Source organism: Myotis davidii, unplaced genomic scaffold (genome assembly GCF_000327345.1).
Source record: "Myotis davidii unplaced genomic scaffold, ASM32734v1 scaffold546, whole genome shotgun sequence".
Classification (NCBI taxonomy): Eukaryota; Metazoa; Chordata; class Mammalia; order Chiroptera; family Vespertilionidae; genus Myotis; species Myotis davidii.
In genome coordinates this window covers 648,597-660,102 of record NW_006297836.1, presented here as the reverse complement: position 1 = coordinate 660,102, position 11,506 = coordinate 648,597, and the positions used below count along the sequence as shown (strand labels likewise).

Here is an 11,506-nt window from a genome sequence, read left to right as displayed (position 1 = left end):
CTGCAAGTACAGTGGGAGAGTTGCTGTGCAGGAGAATTCCTTTATGGAGCAGGACTTGCTTCAGTGGGGCTTTGGTGCTCACTGAGTCTGCCCCTTGAGTGTGTCACTTATGGATGTGAAGAGTTGTAATCTGGTATGGTCTCACACTGATCACTGTGTACACTGGCTTTTGGGTCTCCAGGGAGGTGCAAAGTCAGCCACTGCCTGGGGCCACCCAGCAGGAGCTACAGAGAGATCTGCAGATCCCTCTTCTTTGTTTGGGATTTGGAGGTGCCCAGATGAGGCCCAGCTATGAAGCAATGCAAGCTGCTGTGGGGCCTTGAGCCTTTTTTTGGATGTTCTGGTTCTCTCTGACCCAGCTGCAGTTGGTTAGGTAATTTTCAGATTGCAAAGGGCCAGGCTTTTCATATGCAAAAGCTTCTGCACACAGCTTGGGTGGGGCGGGGTCTCAGGGAATCAACAGGTTGGAGCAAACAGCTATGGCTGATCCTCAGCCCTGCCCTAAGAGGCCCCAGGTCTCATTGTCCCGTGGTAATCGCTGCCAGCACCTCTGAGAGAAAACCACCCTCGAGTTCCGCCTGATGTCATACAGTCCAGTTTCTCCCTGTATGAGTCTGGGTCACCAGAGACTCACCCAGAACTGGAGTTCAGAGCAGTCAGGAGCTTGAGACTCCCTCCCGATTGAAAAAGATAACCATGTCCTCAGTTGCCAGCCCTTTCTGTGTGCACCTCCGTACCTCTGCACCTTACTTCCGCACCTCCTCTGAGTCTCAGTGTGCTTTTCTCTTTCTTTCTAGTTGTAGAATTTCCACTCAGCCAGCCTTTCCATGGTTCTGGATGATGTACATTTTGTCTTTTAGTTGTAGTTTTGAAGTGGTTGTGCGAGGCAGCAATTTCAGGTGTTTACCTATGCCGCCATCTTGGTTTCTCAATATTTTTATTATTGAAGTAAAGATTCAGAACAAGCAGCTTACCAGATTTAAAGAGACTATGAAGCTGGAAGAAAAGTAATTTAATCCAATTCCCACAAACACTTATGCAGTTTTACTATGTCTAGAAACCATGCTAGATATTAGAGTATAAAAATTAATGAGACCTGTGTCTTTCTATTGAGGAGCAGGTAAGTATTTCTAGGAGGAAAGACATAAAAACATAATTCTAGCAAAATGTATTAAGAAGAAAGATAGAGACATAAACAGTATTATGAGAGAACAAAAGAGATACGACTTTATTCTGGAAGTTTAGAGAAGACTTCTTAGAGGAGATGATTCTTGAGGATGAATAAAAGATAAAGTAGGAAGGGCTTCCAGTTTGAGGGAATAAAAACATGAACATGAGTTTCTTAGAATCATGAAAGCATTTAGTGGGTCTGGGAAACTATAAGCAATAATGTACAAAGACATAAACAGCAGAAAGTAAGGCTGAGAAGTAGCTCAGGACCAGGTAATGGAAGGCATTGCATAACATGATAAGGAAACTGGACTTTACCCTGAAGACCCTAGCAATCCACTCAAAGGGAATGACATACTGACATATCTGTTTTCTTTTCGTTCAATCCCTACAGTGTGCACAATAGTTTGAATTGAAGGTGTGTGTATATGGATAGATTAATTAAGAGTCTATTACAGTCTTTGAGTGAGAAATAATAGTGGACCTGAACTTAGATGGTGATAAGTAGAGATATAATGTAGTACATGGGGTTTAAGAATCATTTAGGTCAGGGGTGGGGAATATCCAACCCATAAGCCATATAAGGTCCACAAAATCATTTGGTCTGGCCCTGCCAAAGCATTAGGGGTGAGTTAATTAAATGTTTGAGCAAATATAGTAGGCTAATTTTTAAGTTCTACAAAGAACTCTGATCGCATGGAGTCCTCCCAGTTTTGCCAGGCATAGTTAACTGCTTTTTCCTTTGTGCTTTTTCACTGTACTCTGTGCTTACAACTATCGTAGATAGTATTGGTTATCACCCTATATCTGTCTTTCTTCCTCATTAGATTGTGAGGTTCTTGAATGGTGACTGGGGTTGCTGACTTATTTATGTTTATATCTCCAGTACTCAGTAATATATGTTGGGTGAAATAATGAATAAATGAATTAATATACTTGCTTAAGAGTGGTTTGGGGTGGGGAGTAATCTATACTAATAAAAGGGTAATATGCTAATTAGACTGGACATCTTCTGGACATCCTTCCAGACAAAGCCACGGTGGCAGGGGCCAAGGCAGAGGTGGTTAGGGGCGATCAGGCCGGCAGGAGGGAGCAGTTAGGGGGGATTCAGGTCAGCAGGGGAGGGCAGTTCGGGGCATTAGGCTGGCAGGCAGAGGTGGTCAGGGGCGATCAGGCAGGCAGGCAGGCAGGCGAGCGATTAGGAGCCAGCAGTCCGGGATTGCGAGGGGGATGGCCAACTGCCGTTTAGGCCCGATCCCTCAGGGGTCCTGGATTGGAGAGGGTGCAGGCCAGGCTGAGGGACCCACCCATCCCATGCACAAATTTCATGCACTGAACCTCTAGTCCATTATAAAAGAATAAGAGTATTTGATTAAGAATTGAGCATTAGACCAGGGGTTGGAATTTTATTATCCTTCGAAGGGCCAGATAAATATTGTACACTTTGGAGGCCACATATGGTCTTGGTCTCCTAGTCTTCATTATTTTTGTTTACAACCCTTTAAAAATGTAAAATTCATTTTTAACTTGTAGGCCATATAAAAATAGACATGGGCCATAGTTCGATAGCCTCTGTAATAGACAATACCCATAGGTAGGAGTTTGGAAAACAAGAGTCTATGGAAAAAATAAACATAACCCAGATATCAGCAGAGGCCACTTTATGCTCTTCTCCTTGCCACCACCCATACACTCTCAATAAATTTTAGTTTAGCTCTTGATTTCCAAACCTGTTATTTCAGAACATCCCTTAGTCATCAGAAAATTCTATTATATTATGTCTTTAGCTATGTCCTCTGGTATGTGATTGGTTTCATCCCACATCAACATGAAATTTAGTCCCCGCATCAGCTTACATGACACACACACATGCACACATCCACTCAAAATTGGCATTTTGTGCCCGGCCAGTGTTGCTCAGTAGTTGAGCACTGACCATGCACCAAGAGGTCCCTAGTTTGATTCTCGGTCAGGGCACATGCCTGGGTTGTGTGCTTGATCCCCAGTGCAGGATATGCAGGAGGCAGCCAATCAATGTGTCTCTCTCACTAATGTTTCTGTCTCTCTAACTCTCTCCCTCCCCCTCTCTAAAATCAATAAAAACATATTTTACCAAAAAATAAGCATTTTGTGGGTTTAGTGACCTTAGGGGGTTATTGACAAGGTTCACATCAAGCACCGTTCAACTTCTCTGCAGTTGCATATCTTCTCTTTTCCCACAAGACAAATTAATTCCTTTTAAGGCCTTATCCAAATGAAGTTGTTTTATTAACCTTCCTGAAACCATCACACTCAGGGAGTTCCCAACTCCAAGCAGGTTTATCAAGAGATATAGTTTATTCCTAACAACAACCATAATAATGGTGATGATGATAATGATAATAGCAGCTAACATACATAGGTCTTAGTATGAGACAGACACAGTTCTAAGTGCTTTAGTGCTCATATTAAACCCAGGAGGGAAGTGTTATCATTGTCCTCATTTTACAAAATAGGAAATGGAGTCACTGGAAGTTTAAGTAACTTGCCCACAGTCACACATGATCAGTGGGAAAGAAAGCTCCAAGGAGCCAGGGTGAGGGCAATCAATACTGTCATAAGTGAAGAGGCCCAGAAGGATGGAACCTGAAAAACAATGCTTATATGTGGTGGGAAGGTTAAAATTAATGAAATTTAGCCCTACCCAGTTTGGCTCAGTGGCTAGAGCGTTGGCCTGTGGCCCAAAGGGTCTCAGGTTCGATTCCAGTCAAGGCCATGTACCTTGGTTGCAGGCTCCTCCCTAGCCTGGGCTCTGGTTGGGGCCCTAGTTGGGACACGTGAAGGGTTCAACTAATTGATGTGTTTCTCTCACATCAATGTTTCTCTCTGTCTTCCCCTCTGTCTTCCACTCTCTCTAAAAATCAATGGAAAAAATCTCCTTGAATGAGCATTAACAAAAAGAAAAAAATAGTGAATTTTCAAAGAACTATCTCAGATTTTTTGTTCTTTTGGGGTTTTTTTTGCTTCATATAGACACAGACAACATTATGGTGATTACCACAGGGAAGAGGAGGTGGGGTGGTGAGAGATAGAGAACAGTAAAGGGGGAATAAATGGTGATAGAAGGAGACTTGACTTTGGGGGTGAACACAATACAATATACAAAGGATGTAGCATAGAATTGTATACCTGAAACCCATATGTTATTAACCAATGTCACCCCAATAAATTCAATACACATTAAAAATTAATAAAAGAACCACTTCTTAGATAGTGAGGTAGAAGCAACATTGCAAGGCATAAAATCAGAATGGCTGGTGAATAAGTAGAAGTAATAGTTATAGACCACTTATGCTTAGCTGTTTGGAATTTCTTCCTTGTTTAATCCTGTGTAGTTGAGATCACAAAATCTACTCTTTTACACAGTTTTTTATGTAGTCTTATTCTCTTGGGCTCACAAAAGTTGTTTTATGTTGCTACTAACTCTTTCTTCTTCTTCTTGAATGTTTTAGGATGTGCCACAGTTTGTCCTACCTGCAAAGCAGGATCCAGGACCTGCTGAGGGGAAGAGTCATTCACTGGGCCCTTCAACAGCCCAACTTCAAAAGCTTACTTCCATTAACCATCCATTGACACCACACAGACTCCAAGCCTCTGAATTGTGCTTGACAACAACATGGAGATGATTTTGGTAAGATGTGTGGGGAAAAATACTTTCTTTTTAATTGTGATAAAAACAACATAAAATTTAATATAACCATTTTTAAGTGTACAGTTCAATAGTGTTCCATATATTCACATTGTTTTGCAATAACAGATACTTTTTATGTGGACTGAAAATACTTTCTAAGGACCTCTAGCCATTTATTTCCAAGGTTATCCTATAGGTTGCAAGAAAGACAAAAATCATTTGGGCAATAGTAAAATGTCATCCCAGCTAGAAAAAGGGAACACTGTTCCAGCCCCACTCTTATCTCCCTGCATCACATAAGGGAAAATAGGAAAGAAAAGAAAGCCTCATGGTACAAGAGAGAGCTTCAAAGGCTACCACCAGGAAAAGTATTACGTGGAAGAGGGGGCGGGGAAGCTTTATCCCAGTGTATTAGTTTCATGACACTGCTATAACAAATTACCACAAAATAGTTGGCTTAAAACATAAATTTATTCTCTCTCAATTCTGGAGGCTAGAAATATGAAATCAAGGCATTGGCAGGGCCATGCTCCCTCCAAAGACTTTGGGAGAGAGCTCTTCCTTGTCTCTTCTAGATTCTGGTTATCATTAAATCTATTCTGGTGGTTGCCAACAATTCTTCATGTTCCTTGGCCTGTGGCAACATCACTACATTCTCTGCCTCCATCATCACATGGCCTTCTTCCCTGTGCCTCTTCTGTGCCTTCAAATCTCTCTTTCCTTACAAGGACATCAATTGTTGGATTTAGGGCCATCCTAATCCAGTATGACCTCAACTTATCTTGGTTACCTTCAAAGACCCTATTTCCAAATATAAGGTCTTATTCACAGGTACTAGGAATTAGGATATTAACATATCTTTGGGGGGCATACAGTTCAAACCATAACACCTGAGAAAGGGACTAAAAGACTTGTGAAGGCCGCACTCCCAAGACATAGGCCCACTGTTCACTTTGAAGACTGAAACATAATTCAAAGATTAGAGAATGTCCTCCTCCCACATATAATACAACCAATATGCCTCTGGTTAAAATAAAAGTGGGCTACAGCTGGGAGAGCTGCAAGAGGCAGACTGTCTCTGATGTGCAGCACAAAGGAATGGGGAGACAAAAACAAGACACCAGAGAAATTTACTGCCTCTCTTATTCATAGAGGCAAACATCAGATAGAAACCATCTTTGGCCAGACTGATATAAATATTCACCCTGAAGTTCTATTTACCTCAGAATCTCCTGTCCTATACAGCATGCCTGGCCAACAACAACAACAACAAATTTTAAAAACATGCTAAAAGGCAAGAAATAATACAATTTGAAGAGACAAAGCACCATGAGAACTAGGTTCACATATGATACAGGTGTTGAAATTATCAGTCAAGAAACTCAAATTAACTATGATTACTATGTTAAGGACTCTCATGGAAAAGATAGACAAGATGGAAAATATAAGAATCCAAAAGATCTCTCTCTCTCTCCTCTTTTTAAAATATATATTGTTTACTGATTTCAGAGAGGAGGGGAGAGGGAGAGAGATATAGAAACATCAATGATGAGAGAGAATCATTGATTGGCTGCCTCCTGCACGCCACTACTGGGGATTGAGCCCACAACCCAGGCATGTGCCCTTGACCAGAATCAAACCTGGGACCCTTCAGTCCTAAGGCCAACACTCTATCCAAGCCGGCTAGGTAAAATCTGTCTTTTTCTGACCCCCCGCCCTTTTCTTTCTGGTTTGATTCTCTCTCAGTCCTCTCTTATCTGCGCAGACACTCATTCAGTCTCCTTCCAAGAGTTGTCTTCTTTTTCCAGCCCCTTAAAAGAAGTCATCCTTAGTCCCCTTTTATGTTCTCTCTATACACTCTCCCTGTACGATCTCACTACAGTAGCTCCTTGGGTTCTGGGAGATCCATTCCTATGGCGCAACGAAATACGCCCACCTATATAAGCACCTATGTCACTCACATGGAGCACATACACAGCCGTAATGAAGTGAAACAGTAAAAAAAAAAAATAATAAAAGAAATATAACAGTTCCTGACCTTTACTTGTGGTAAATAAAAAAACATAAAGCACATATGTACATATGTCAAAATGACGGAACTTGTTTTTTTAATTAAATAAATGGGAGATAGCGATGTAACCACGAAACCCCGAGGACTGCCTGTACATCATGTCCACCAGAATTATCCTAATGACTCCCAAATCTATATCTCCAGCCCTGACCTCCATCTCTCTTTAATTCCCACACCATTTATCCTTCATCTCCATCTGAATATCACACAGGCATCTCAAACTGACATACTCCAAACTGAACTCATCTTCCAACCAATATCAGGACCTTCACCTTTAGCCCATATCTCAAGTAATGGCTCCAAAATCCATACTCATCTCACCCTGCACTCGAGGAGTTATACCAGAGCTTTCCTCCGCTCCTCCACTAATGCTCTACTCTTTCACTCAGCTAACTTCTATTTGTTCTTCAGCGTGGACACAAATGTCTCCAGGAATATGTCCCAAACAGCAAAACCCGTCTAAATTATTCCTAAATGTTCCTATAGCATCTTGAACTTCCCTTCTCATAGCACATATCACAATATAGTGTTTTCATTGTCAGGTTCCTTGTCTGTATATCTTCCATCATACTACATGCAGGAACCTGATGAACATTGCTCATCGGTATTTCTTCAATGCCTACCACAGTCCCAGATGTATAGTAGACATTCAATAAATTGAAGGAATGAATAAAAGAATCACCAAGTCACCCTGGCCGGTTTGGCTCAGTGGATAGAGCGTCAGCCTGCGACTGAAGGGTCCCAGGTTCGATTCTGGTCAAGGGCATATACCTTGGTTGTGGGCACATCCCCAGTAGGGGGTGTGTAGGAGGCAGCTGATCGATGTTTCTCTCTCATCGATGTTTCTAACTCTCTATCCCTCTCCTTTCCTCTCTGTAAAAAATCAATAAAATGTAGTAAAAAAAAAAAGAATCACCAAGTCTCCAGCTAGGGTCAACAGTATCATAAATATGTCTCAAGCACCTATTATGTGTCATTTTACTAACCAAATTATTATTTTTATTGTTGACAGTAATACAGATGTCCCCCATTCCCCCCTCCTTTACCCCTTCCACCCAACACACACCCCACTCCGGCCTTCACCACCCTATTGTCTTTGTCCATGGGCTATGCATATAAGCATATATGTACTTTGCTTAATCTCCTCCAACCCCCCCCCCCACATCCTCCCCTCTGAGATCTGTCAGCCAAATTATTTTTTAAATTGAATTTGTCCCTGGAGTTATTTACCAATGCCATCATTTTAGTTAAGTATCTATCATTTCTTGATTAAGTTACTGCGGTAGCTTTCTAACTTCAATCTCAGGCCTCTCTATCCTATTTGCCACACAGCTGCCAGAATGAGCCACTCCACAGCTTAATGACCACAGTGAGCTCATAATAGCCTACAAAGTATTCCAAAACCTGAGCATAGCAGACCAGAGCCTACGTATCTTGGCTCCTGCAGCCTCTACTCTAGCCACATCAACAGCCACGCCCCCATGGGCACCCTACTCTCCAGTCTTAGTAAACTAATTGCAGGTCCCCCCAAATGCTTTGGCTTCTCGTCATGGTACAGATCCCTTCTCTCACACACCCTTGCCATCAAGCAGCTTGCCTGGTCCACACCTATGCTTTCAACAAAAGGTGTATGGACCATTTGTTAGACACTATGACCAAGTGGGATTTCTCCCATGAATGTAACATATAAAAAGCAATTAATGTAATGCACCCTACTAATAGAATGCAGGGGGTGGGGGGATCTCATGCTCGTTTATTTCATAGATGTAAGGGGAAGGGGAGCATTGGACAAACTCCAACACCCTTTCATGAAAAGAAATTCAACAAAATAGGAATAGAAGAGAACTTCCTCAACCTGATAAAGAGCATCCCATTGACAATGGTGAAAGACTGGGTACTTTCCCCCAGGCATCAGGAGGAAGATAAGAATGTTTGTTCTTGACATTCTATGCAACATTATACTCAAAGTTCTAGCCAGGCCAGCTAGATAAAATGCATTCCAATTGGAAAGGAACAAGTAAAACCATCTTATCCACAGACATGTTCATATATAATATATATAACACTAAAGAATATAGTAAAACACAACAGCCTATTCAAATATACAATAAAGGAGCTCAGCAAAGTTGCAGGAGCCCAGATCAATGTGCAAGCATCAGTTGTATTTCTATACACTAGCAACGAGCATTCTAAAAATGAGGTTAAGAAAATGATGGCTTTTACAGTATCATCCAAAAGAAAATACAATACTGAGGAATAAATTTAACAAAAGACATGTCAGACTTGTACTCTGAAAACTGCAAACCATTGCTGAAGGAAATGAAAGAGGACCGAAGTACATGGAAAGGCATCCCGTGTTAGTGGATTGAGCATTTAATACTGCTAAGATGGCCACAATCCCCAAGGCAATATTCAGACTCAGTGCCATGCCTGTTACAATCTAACTTGGTTTCCTTGTGAAAATTTACAAGCAGACCCTTAAATTCACATGGAAATGCAAGGAATGCGGACAGCCAAAACACTCTCACAAAGAAGAACAAAGTGGGAGGACTCTCACTTCCCAATTTCAGAGCTAACTACAAAGCTATAGCAATCTTACAAAGTGTGGCCCTGGCATAACGATAGGCCTATTGTAGGTCAATGTTTTAGAATTTAGAATCATAAACAAATTCATATATGTATAAATAATTGATTTCCAATAAGGGTACCAAGACCATTCAATGGAACAATGAAACATCTCTTCAAAAAAAAAGGGGTGCAGGGACAACTCAATATCCACAGATATAAGAATGAATATGGACCCCAAACTCACACCAGGTACAAATATTAAATCTGATGGGCCACAGACCTAAACTTAAGGGCTGAAACAATATAACCCTTGAAATAAAGCATAGGTGCAAATCCCCATGACCTTGGATTAGGCAACGGGAACAAAATATGAGAGCAAAAGCAAAGCCACAAAAGACAAAGAAAAAAAAACAGATAAATTGTATAGCATCCAAATACTAAACTTTTATGCCTCAAAGGACTCTATCTAGAAAGTGAAAGGACAACCTCCAGCATAGGAGAGACATTTGCAAATTATATATCTGATAGTGGCCTACTTTCCAGACTGCATCAAGAACCTTAAAACCCAGCAACAGAAAAGACAAGCAGCCCAGTTTTAGGAAAGGGGCAAAGCAGTTGAAAGTACATCTGCTTCCCCCAAAGCAGATGTACAAATGGCCAAGAGGCACATGAAAGGATGCTCAACATCCCTAGCCATTAGGGAAATGCAAATCAAAACCATGAGGTACCACTCCACACCCACTGGGATGAGATTATAAGCAAAACAAAAGGGAAATGAGTTTTGATGAGGATATGGAGCAATTGGGGCCTCAGACGCTGTTGTCAGAACTGTAAAATGGAACCATCACTATGGAAACCAGTGGGCGGGTCCTCAGGAAGTCAAACATAGAATTACCACATGGCCTGGCAATTCCGCTCCTAGATATACACACAGAAGAACGGAAAACAGGTGTTCAAACAGAACCCTGTGCAGGAATGTTCACCGCGGTGCTACTCACAACAGCCAGAGGTGAAAATGACCCAAACATCCATCCACTGAGGAACGGATGCCCAACATGTAGTCCACCCATACAATGGAATGTTATTCAGGCATGAAAAGGGAATGAAGTGCTGATTCATGCTACCACCGGGGTGAACCATAATGAGACCATTATGTTCAGTGAAGGTAGGCAGACACAAAAAGCCACCTATGTATCCTATGATTACATCCCTAGAAATTTCCAGAATAGGCGAGCCTCTATGGACAGGAAGCAGGTTCATGGTTGCCTGGGTCTAGGAGAGGAGGAGGGCAGTGGGAATGACTGCCACACAGGGTACAGGGGTTTCTTTTGGGGGAGGTTCCAACGTTTTAGAAGCAGATAGGTGTGCTGGCTGTCCAACATCACCAGTTATACCTGGTGCCACTGGATCCCACATGTTTTTTCTCTACAACATTCCTGTCCAGTGGACAGTGAGAGTTCCCTCAAAGAGAGGGTCCCATGAGCAAGGGTGAGCAGGGCGCTGCCAGCACCCCTTCTTTGCAGGCCCCGGCCCACCAGGGCCAATGGGAAAGCAGTGACCTCACCGAACTTATGCGTCATACAGCCTGTACCTGGACCAATGAGGGGTCGGTCCACGGTCGCGAGGATACGGAGCAGGAGCCTCTGTACTGGCCATCTTGAGCGGTTGAGACCAACTGGCATCTTCCTGAACCTAACCGCACTGAACCGCACCGCAGCACGCCACAGCGCACTGTAGATCTAGGCGGGTCGGAGACAGTGCACCCCAGAGCCCATCATGTCTGGGCAAAGAAGCCGCGGAGGGTCTTCTGATCACCAGAGGCGGAACCGCACCCGAAGCCGCACCAGCAGAGCTGAATTGACCTTCTCTGTGAGCCACCTGGAGCACCTCCTGCGGGACGGCCACTACACCCAGCGCCTCAGCGCCAATGCACCTGTGTACCTGGCGGCCATCATCCAGTACCTGACGGCCACGGTCCTGGAGCTGGCGGGCAACGAGGCCCAGAAAATCGGCTGCAGGCGCATCCC

At 42.8% G+C, this 11,506-nt stretch overlaps 1 long non-coding RNA gene across 2 annotated transcripts in view; it reads left to right on the top strand.

Annotated features, from left to right (window-relative positions):
• LOC102768782 overlaps nt 1-11,259 on the top strand; it is a 23,429-nt gene extending 12,170 nt beyond the window's left edge. For both annotated transcript variants that reach the window (XR_436183.2, XR_436182.2), the window contains 2 exons: nt 4,662-4,840; nt 11,064-11,259. This is a non-coding gene — a long non-coding RNA (uncharacterized LOC102768782). The remainder of the gene's footprint in view (nt 1-4,661; nt 4,841-11,063) is intronic.
• Nucleotides 11,260-11,506: the final 247 nt, after the last annotated feature.